Here is an 11,401-nt window from a genome sequence, read left to right on the forward strand (position 1 = left end):
GAAGCTAGGTCTGCTGTCCAGTAGATTACGGTGGATTGGCAAGTACAGGCTGTCACAGAGAAGTAGTTTCAGACCCGTCTTATTTCAGTCCAGGGTTGAATAGCTACAAAGATTGAGGCTTGGTGTCTTTAAGATTTGTTCCTCATGCCAGAGAATTCATTTCCTTCAGGCAGATTAACTCTTAAAAAACTTGTGCAGATACGTTATTTTAATAACTCTAAGGGAGATGCTATGATCACGACAAATTTAGAAAGTGACTCACAAACATGATAAGTAACATTCCCAAAATGACAGCTCTGAGGTATCTACTTACTCTCTTTCATTTTGGTACTAGGGATTGAAATCAGGGCCTCATGCACACTATCCTGGCATGCACACTATCCTGGTATGCATACTATACCTTTTGTGCAACAGGACAATGAGAGCACAAACAGGCCAGTGCATCTGGAGCAGAGAGGAAGCTGTGGAGCAGCAAAAAGTGGCTTCTTCCAAAGCTTGTGATGTTTGTTATTTACTTGTTTCAGTATTTAGGAGTACACATTTGAGGAAATGAATCCGCAGATTCATAAACCTACAGATTTAGACATTTTCAAATATACATCACTGAAATTAGACCATCAGAATTCAAGTATTTTTCTGACACGAGAAGGTACTTTGAAAGAGTAGATCTGATTGTTTAACTTCGTGTATGTATATATGTGTGTATGTTTGTATGTATGTGTGTATAGTGTGCACATATGTGTGTGTGCTTGTGTGTGTGTGTGCCTATGCATATATTTAACTCAGAAGACAACATGCAAGACTCAGTTATACCATTCCATCACATGTGCCTCAGGGATCACATTCATATTTTGAGGCTGGAGTGTAAGCTCCTTCATTCTGAGATATCTCTCCGGCTCCAGAGAAAACCCATATTGGATATCTTAATGGCCATTACCCTTCACCCGACTGGTCCATCATTTCTAATAAATGCATATGTTTGCATTTCATTTGAGTTGATTTTAATTGTGCTATCAGATTTAACCACTATGTTGTGGGAACATCTATTTCTGTGATACTATTTTTGTTCCATGACAGAAAGAACTTCATACAATTTTAAAGTTTCTGTGTTTTCAATAAATCAAATATAAATAGTTTCTAATCTTCTCTCTGCTGCCTTCTGAAATACTTACAAATTACCAACTCCTACCTTTTCATTTATTACCACTCAAATATGATTAGTTTTTATTCCTTTAATTTAAAATATTTTGAGATTATAATTATAGAATTTTTCCTTCCTTCAAACTCCCTATATAGCTACCTTGATACTAAATCAACTTATGATTGGCAAAGATCAAGAAAAGTTGGTTTGATAGTGATTCTCTCTATATATCTTTACCCAGTTTTTCTAATATTTTTTTCTGCAAGAAATACATATTTTTTTCTACAGTTGGTGTTCCATTATGATTAATAGGTCTGTAGACAGAGTGATGGATGAATGGATAAAGAGTAGATAGATAGATAGATAGATAGATAGATAGATAGATAGATAGATGATAGCTTGGTTGTTTGAATAGGAATAGTCTCAAATATCTGAATGCTTCGTTATTATGGAAGGGCACTACTTGAGAGAGATTAGAATATGTGGCCTTGTCGGAGTGTATGTGGCCTTATTGGATGAAATGTATCACTGAGGATAAGCTTTTAAGGTTTCAGAAACGCAATACATATTTAGTAGCCTTTGTTCTTCCTGATCCCTGTGAATCTGAGTGTAGAACACTTAGCTTCTCAGAAATGACAGGTGTATCTCATGTCTAAACTCCCACACTATTGCAAGCTGAGATTGGAACCAAACTGGGCTCTATAGCGAGTTCCAGGCTATCCTGCCCTACAGAGTTGAACCTTGACTCTATAAACAAAACTGGAATGAACAAATGAAGATCTGAGAAAGGAAAAAAAAAAACAAAACAACTCAGGAGAATCTAGACTCTCTTGTTCTGTCATAAAGTCATGTAATGTTACTGTGTGCTACTTGAAAAATTGATACTTACATTGCAAGAGTGGGGATGACAGAATCTGCTACAGAATAAACTGAATCATTCAGGGGTTGTTAGCTAAGAGAACCCTCCCACTGCATTGCATCGCCATTGTTTTTATGAGAAGACCTATGCCTTCATAATTATTAATCCTCCCAATCAGTGGACTTGGAAAGGGGCAGGAAGGAGATGAGGGAGGGAGGGTGGATTGGGAGGGAATGAGGGAGAGGGATCCAGCTGGGATACAGAGTTAATAAAATGTAACTAATAATAAAATTTTTAAAAATAAACAAAAATTAAAAAAAGATGCTCCATTCCATTTCCCTTGTTGAATATTATCCGGATTTATTTTCACACCATCATTGTGATAAAATAACCCATGAGAATAAAGTATTGCCAAAAAAAAAGAAAAATAGCATACCACTTTTCATTAAAAGCTTCCTATCTGATACAAATTTCTACTGCCTGCTTCATAGAAGCTGCCAGTTTTTATACGTTTAATAAATATGTTTCTTTATTAAAAAATCACTTAATCAGCAAACAACAGTAATGAAATGCAAAACTCCATTACTATTTAATTTTTTTTAAATTTTAAGCCTTTTAGAATGATGTAACTTAATTTGTTTCATTATAAAATAATTCTTTTTGGGAATACTAACAAATAAAACATCCTAAGATTCACTAAGTAATTAGGAATAAATTACCACAACCATGTACATTATCAGAATGCCATAGGATTATGGCATGAATAAACAAGTTTTAAAAGTATAGTTTTGGTGTTATCAACAATATGAATTTCAATAAAACAAACCATTAAAAACTAATACCAGGTTTTCCAGCCTTGATATGGCATTAGCAAAGCAAAATTTTATAACTTCATGACACATTTCTTTTCCTTATTATCAGTTCCACACAGAATCAATCTTCTCAGTGGAGTGACACTGGGTATATTAAACATTTCAGTGCTGGCCTCACATTCAAAAACAGTGAACAAACATATAATGGACTCCATAGTTTTTGTTTTGTGGTGTTTTGTGTGTATGTGCTTTTCTTTCATTACGGTTTGGTGTTTTGTTTTATTTCATTTTTCATTTGGGTGTTTTTTTTTTTTGTTTTCTTGTTTTTAAGGGGTTTTGTTGATTTTTTTTTGAGTACTTAAGTTCAGAAGGTAGGGAGGAGAAAATCTGGAAGGACTCAGGGGAAGGAAGAATATATTAAATTTTCAAATATTATTTAAATATATTTAAACATTTTGATATTTAAATATATCAAAATAGATTTAAATTTAGAAATAGTTTTGAACAATAAAATATAATAAAAATAGAAAATAAACAAACAATATATATATAATCCAAAATAAAGTCATTTTTATTTTTTCCTGCTTGATAATCACTGTATTATAAGTTAAGCTCAGACACAATGACCTGTAATATTTTATGAGGCTAGAAATACAAAATAGCTGATGATATTCTTGAAGAATAAACCTTAAAGAAATTTGTGACTCTAACAAATAAAAATACTTTGTTAGTCCCTGAAAATGTTTGGTAGTGTATAGTCCTGACAGAAGCACATTAAACATGCTTTTCCTAGCAGCAAATCATTTCTGAAACATTATTTTCCAATATTAAATTACTTATCTTTTCAGCCCTTAGTCATGTGTTTTGGGGATTTTGTTTGTTTGTTTTTTTATTTGGTAAAGGATCTTGGTACATTACGGCACTACATTTGCTTAGGTTTCTGGTAAAATGAAAGTAATGTGCTTCTATGGCTGAAGTGATTTTATAGTGCACTGAGTTGCTCAGGAGCATTGAAGCTGTCTACTGAATCTGACGAAACTGAGGCTTCAATTTGCAAACACAGTTGGAAACCTTTGAAGGCAACTTTCAGATGCCAAGGCAGAGGCCTCCCAGATTCTGAACAGCTTCTGTCAAGAGTGATGACTAGGAAACAGATACCCTATGCCTGTGGGAAATCAAGTTTGTTTCTCATTTCGTAGATGCCACCTTCAGAGGTCTCATCCGCTAGGACAGAGGCTTATAATTATAAATCAATCCTCTGTGATCCTAGTGGGTGACACATTCTGCTGAATGCTGTCACTGCAGTGGCTCTCTCACTCCGGTAATACAATATCATTTGGGAATTAGTAAGTATGCAGCGGTATCAGGCTCAAACTCAGATATCAAGCTGCGTACACCAGAGCAGAACCGAGGAGTCAGTCATTTTGACAAGACAGCACAAGGAACCATGGTGTACATAGCTGCAAAGGTAGGTGAGTAGCTGATTAGTTAGTTAGTAGCAGAGTCCAAGAATTGTTACACTGAACTACACTGGTCTCCTTTTGAGTCACCAAAAGGAGAATTTATTCTGTACCTACATTCCTCACTTTTTGTTTTCCATAAAAAATTCTAGATGGGATAAATCAGTTTTTAAGATTATGAAATAGAGCATCTAAAACAACTTTTTGGGCATGAAAATTATAATCCAGAATTAACTGTTAAAATAAATAATGGTATACATTATAGAGTGCAAAAGAGCAGACTGAAAGTGTAGGTTGTTCAAACTCTTGAATTAAATGATCTGAACAAAAAGAGTTAATCAACAGAGAGATGACTCCATGTGTGTTTGTGTGTATGTGCGTGTGACTGTTTTTGTGTTCATGTTCTTGTGTGTATGAATGTCAGTATGTGTGTCTATGAGTGTCAATGTATGTTCATACAGGTATATGTATATGATGTGTATTGTGTGCTTAATTTTTTACTTTTTTGGCTTGTTTTGGTTTATGATTTTTTATTTTAATTTTTATTAATTATACTTCATTCACTTTGTATCCCCCCTATAGCCCCCTCCCTCCTCTTCTCCCAATCCCATCCTCCCTCCCCCTTCTCCACACATGCCTCTCTCCAAGTCCACTGATAGGGGAGGTCCTCCTCTGTTTTCTTCTGATCCTAGTCTATCAAGTCTCATCAGGATTGGTTTCATTGTCTTCTTCTGTGGCCTGGTAAAGCTGGTCCTCCCTCTGAGGGAGGTGATCAAAGAGCCAGCCATTGACTTCATGTCAGAGACACTCCCTGTTTCCATTACTATGGACCCACTTGGATACTGAACTGCCATGGGCTATATCTGTGCAGGGTTTCTAGGTTATCTCCATTCATGGTACTTGTTTGGAGTATTAGTCTCAGAAAAGACCCCTATGCCTAGGTTTTTTGGTTCTGTTGCTCTCCTTGTGGAGCTCTTGTCCTCTCTAGATCTTACTATTTCCTACTTCTTTCATAAGATTCCCTGTACTCTGCCCAAATGTTAGCCCTAATTCTCAGCATCTGCTTTGATACCCTGCAGGGTATAGCCTTTCAGACACCCTCTGTGACAGGCTCCTGTCCTGTTCCCTGTTTTCTCCCCCTTCTGATGTCCATCCTCTTTGCTTTTCTGAATGAGGATTGAGCATTTTTGCCAGAGTCCTCCTTCTTGATTAGTTTCTTTAGGTGTACAGATTTAAGTCGGTTTATTCTATATTATATGTCTAATATCAACTTATAAGTGAGTATATACCTTGTATGTCTTTCTACTTCTGGGATACCTCAGTCAGGATGCTCTTTTCCAGCTCCCACGGTTTACCTGCAAATTTCATGATTTTCTTGTTATTTTTTATTGCTAAATAATATTCCATTGTGTAGGCATACCACAATTTCTGTATCCATTCCTCAGTTGAGGGGCATCTGGGTTGTTTCCAGCTTCTGGCTATTACAAATAAAGCTGCTACAAACATGGTTGAGCAAATGTCCTTGTGTACTTGAACATCTTTTGGATATATTCCTAGGAGTGGTATGGCTGGATCCTGAGGTAGTGCTATTCCTAATTGTCTGAAAAAGTGCCAGATTGATTTCCAAAGTGGTTGTACAAGTTTACATTCCCACCAGCAATGGAGGAGGGTTCCCCTTTCTCCACAACCTCTCCAGCATGTGTTGTCACTTGAGTTTTTGATCTTAGCCATTCTGATGGGTAGGGAACAGCATGTCTGACCTCAGAGCACTCAGTTTTTTTTTTTTTTTTATTACATGGTAAGGAAAAAAAATCAAAGGCAGGGTAACATGTCTGTTGTGCTTTAGCCATTTATTTTTATGATTGCTTTAGAGCTTTCATTTATCTTCAACAAAGGATTGTAAGGATTGTTGGAGAAAAAGCCTTTCTTTTTTAATTTTTTTATTTAACTTTTATTAATTACACTTTATTCATTTTTGTATCCCCCCATAAGCCCCTCCCTCCTTGCCTCCTGGTCCCACCCTCCTTCCCCCTTTCTGCATGCATGCTCCTCTCCAAGTCCACTGATAGGGGAGGTTCTCCTCTCCTTTCTGATCTTAGTCTATCAGTTCTCATCAGAAGTGGCTGCACTGTCAGGGTTCTAGGTTATCTCCATGAATAGTCCTTGGTTGGAGTATGAGTCTCTGGGAAGTTCCCTGTGTTCAAATTTTCTTGTTCTGTTGCTCTCCTTGTGGAGTTCCTGTCCTCTCCAGCTCTTACTATTTCCCACTTCTTATGTAAAATTCTATTCACTCTGCCTGACAGTTGGCCATCAGTCTCAGCATCTCTTTGACAGTCTGCATGGCAGAGGCTTTCAGAGGCCCTCTGTGGCAGGTTCCTAGGATTTTTTTAAGAGAGAAAGAACATGATATTTGGTTGGAAGAGAGATAAGATAAAGTCTGGAAGGAATAAGAAAAGATTATGATGAAAATATATTATATAAAATTCTCAAAAATAAATCCATAAAAAGAATTGGAATAAGGATTATATTTATTTCTCCTTAACTGAAGGCAGTCTTAATTAATATCTGAAAAATCTTGATGCACCAATCCCAGGGCCTCAAAGTCAGAGGTTGAAGACAGCTTTAGAGTTTTTCCAGTTGCTAGTGATCACGTAAAGAAAACAGAAAACAAGGCACAGGGAGGCAGCTACAAAAGTATCGTGTGAACTCTGCCCACATTCATGGCTGGAACCCATAGAGTACATTAAGTGAAGAGAACATTAAGTACTACAGAAGAAAGCAATACACAAAACATAAAAATAAATTAAAAAAAAAACCTGTTGGGAAATTTAAGGTAAAACCTCATGCCCATCTCCTGAATGAAGGGGAAAACTACCATCATTAGTGAGAGCACATATTACCAGGGACCTTATTCTATAACAAAGAGCAAGGTGCCTAACAGTTCTATGATAAGTCTACCAAAATTTAACCTCTGAATCTAGTCAGAAAGATATATCAGTAAGCTTTAATTTGAGGGGTTTTTACAGAATATCTGGCATTCCTACAATATACAAAGAAAGAAAAAACCTGAGAAATAGTCAGATTAAGCGCACTCCTAAAGTGATATGAAGGGTGATTTGATACAAGTGAATCGGGTTGGGCTTTGGAGTGAAGAAAAGAATTATGATGGGTATTACAATAACTCATAAAGTGTCATTAAAGAATGGGTTAAGTAAAAGTATTATTGATCACCAGTAACTTTTTAATATTTTACTGAATACGTTATATTCCTAAATACATACTATATTTTTTTAAAATTTTTTATCATGTTTATTGACTGCTTAATTAATTGTGTATGTGTGTGCACTGGTAACACATCTGTGAAGGTCACACGACATTTTACTGCTGTCCTTCTGCCCTGTGGGTACCAAGGATTTAACTCAGGTTGTCAAGCTTGGCAACAATTACCATTATCCCCTGACTCAGGCTGCCTTTATACAACCCTTGCTTGTTCAGGAAGGCAGGGTGCTGTACTTAGGGCTAAACAGGTAGTATAACTTAATTTCATTGCAAACATAGAAGGGGGAACCAGTGGAGTAAAATAAAGGCTAGTTGTGAGGTTTTTGGTTCTTGGAACATGGCATGTTAGTTTTACATATATATTATGTTTAGATATTTTGGAAAGCTTGAAACTGTAATCAAGTTATATTACTATAAATATTCTGAGAACAATTCTGCTTCCATCTGAGAGAAATGCATATTTTTTCCTGATCTTGCTAAGGACAAATATAATCTCTGAATATTAAATAGGAAAAATGGGTTAAAAGTTACCCCTGCACAGATGTAGCCCATGGCAGTTCAGTGTCCAAGTGGGTTCTTAGTAATGGCAACAGGGACTGCCTCTGACATAAACTGATTGGCCTGCTCTTTGATCACCTCCCCCTGAGGGGGGAGCAGCCTTACCAGGCCACAGAGGAAGACAGTGCAGCCACTCCTGATGAGATATGATAGACTAGGATCAGAAGGAAGGAAAGGAGGACTTCCCCTATCAGTGGATTTGGGGAGGGGCATGCGTGGAGAAGGAGGAGGGACGGTGTGATTGGGAGGGGAGGACGAAGGGGTTTATGGAGAGATACAATGTGAATAAAGTGAAATTAATAAAGATTTAAGAAAGTTACCTTTGCCCTGACAGAGCATGACCCATAGCAACAAAGACCAAAGATGAACCTCATGTTCTGCCCAGAGCTCACTATTACAAAGTGGCCTCCCACCCCTCATCTGGGATATTGTCAGAGTGGATGAGTCAGAAACCAGCTATTTATCCTTTATGAGAGGTAGTAGCTCCTCATTTGTCCAAGTTTTCTACCAATAGCATTTATACTCTTTTCCTAGGGTGATTTAGAGGACATGGATTAGAATCTCAGATTCCCCCTTAGAATAATGACTTCATACCTCCCTCAGTGACACTGAAAGCCTAGCACATGGCTAGAAATGCCTATTTTCTCCAAAGGAATGTAAGAAGCATTCTATATCATAAAAAAAGATCAAACTTGGAACCTTGATTATGATCTACAAATGACAACAGTGAAGTATCACCCATGACTGTAGTAAAGCAATGTCACAGACAACAACTAAAAGAAAAATTTCAGAAAATATCTGATCATACAATACCCATATGTCCATATCCTAGCAAGCAGGCACTCTTTACACCATGAATCAGAAAGATCACAGACTAAAAAGAAAAATAAAATAAAAAAGACAATCAATACATGTTAGCCATGTGTTTGTAAACATGATGATTCTTTCAATGGAAGAACAGCACACAGAAACACTTTCACAGATAAAAGGCAAACCTCTGTTACAGTTACAAAGCACTGATGCTTATCACTTAAAGTCCTACCTAGGGTTGTACCTTCGATCAGCAACAAACTGGAGACGTGCAAAATAGCTTAGACAAGGAGAGCAGGTACAGTTAGCTCTGGTTATACCGGGTTAGTGACCATTGTCTAATTTTAACAAATTAGAGGTCTTAGGATATAGGAACTGATCCTGGTCGGTGCATGAATGGTCCTGTTTTTGGGTTTTTGAGAGCAAGTAGCAGATAGAGAATGCATTTGAGGTAGGTTCCTGTAGAGCAGGAACTAATGAAAATAACACTTAACTTTGGTGAGATGGAGCTTAGCAAATGCTCAGCAAAAGAGAACTGAAAGATTTTAGCCACGTCTTGAAAGGTTGGTCACAACAATACATGTGAGTACTGCATTACAAGACCTTAAATTGCAACTACAGTGCTGACCCAAAATTGAGCATGTCTTTACAATGTTCTTTGAACTGCGAAGCTTATCAGTAAATGTCAGTGCCCTGATGAAGTTATTTGAACTGCATGTTTTGTTTAATAAAGCCAGTTTTGAATTGTGGCCACAAACAACAGTACTGGCACTGACAAAATCACCCCTATCCTCTTTAGCTTATGAACTGCTGGAGTCAAGGCATTGCTGATAATTGGGCACATTAATCTTCTAATGACAGGCTGCTGTTACTTATTACTTATTGTGTCTCCAAAATACATGCAAGGCTGATGAACATAACACTCTCTCGTAAGGAGAGATAGGAAGTAAGGATGCGTTTACACTGTGAACTCAATAGTCTCTTGAAATTAATTATAAAAATGAATATAGGATACTCATAGACTTAAAAAGAGGTGATTTAAAAATCTTCCTGAAAATAAATCACCAGTGGTGATTTTATCTTCATGAAAGAGAAATTGGAAAGGTAGATTTGGACATAATCCTGTTGATGGTTATTTGCCCTCATTGGCTAGATCTTACTTTTTGTTTTGTTAAATGTTCTTTTGTTGTTTTTAAGATCTATGCTACTTTTTGTTTTGTGTCTGCATGTGTGGGTCAGAGTATATGTATGTGCGCCACATAACTGCATGTGGCCAGAGAGGGCAAGTGATTGTGGTCCTGACGTATAGGTATGTGGGCCACATGTGTGTGTGAGTCCACGGAGGGCAGGTGGTTGCACCATGTCCAATGTAGGCAATGGGAACTCAACCCAGTTCCTCTGCAGGTGCTTTTCAGGTCCAAGCCATCTCCCAGCCAAAGATCTTACTGTTTTCATCCCTGGGAAAGTAAAATCTCTATCAATAATGCTAATTATTCTAGGCATATGAAATTAAAGTGAGGACTCGCTTTAAGCAGAAGATAACTGGTAAATGTCTTCAAGGGAATACCTAATTCCAGCAATTATTTACACTTTTATAATAATTGTAGACAAAAAATATGAATATAGATATTTTAATTGAAAAATAGTAGTAAAGTTCTATGACTTTGTTAATGTGTTAATATGCATATATGTTTATGTATATTAACACCGACAAGCCAAAATATTAATTATTCAGGAATTCCCTTTATGATTAAAAGAGCATTTGTGATGGGAAGAAATACACAGTCTAGCACAAAATCTGTTTTCATTTCTTTTTCAGTTATTTAGTTGAACAAGCTCTGTAAAATTTATGGTGTTCTTGATAAACTGAGCATCAAGGAGGGAGTTACATACATAACCGAACAGCTTGTGGATCTCCTTTTTCAGGATGATAAAATATGTTAGGAAAATAACATTTGTTCATAAGTAACTATAATTTCAGGCAAAAAACCGGAAGATAATATTTCAAGAAAGGAGGATGATAGGCTTGATCTATCTCATGAATATACTTGAAAAACTGACAAATAAAATAAACCTATATATAAAATATATGTGAGTATATATAACTCATATACTTGAAATAAACATTGGATAAAAAGAGTAATGCGTCATAGCCAAGGCAATTTCATTTCAAGAAATAAAAATTTGAATTACATTTTAAAAATTATTATAATTCAACACATAATTAAGGAAACTGAAACAAATTCATAAATCACGCCTATAAAAATCGAGAGATAATGAGATGATTCAGTGTGTAAAGTGTTTGTTTTGTAACTGAGTTTGATCCTCAGAACCCACGTAAAGTTTGATGTCACAAAAAATGCCTGCAAGCCCATAGCTATGGCCTGATGGGTGGTAAAAATAACATGAGAATATTGATAAGGTTTCAGGCCCTCCTGTACTTGCACTTAGACACATGAACTCACCCATATGCCATTTACAT

This window comes from Psammomys obesus, unplaced genomic scaffold (genome assembly GCF_907164565.1).
Source record: "Psammomys obesus unplaced genomic scaffold, mPsaObe1.curated_primary_1811, whole genome shotgun sequence".
Taxonomy (NCBI): Eukaryota; Metazoa; Chordata; class Mammalia; order Rodentia; family Muridae; genus Psammomys; species Psammomys obesus.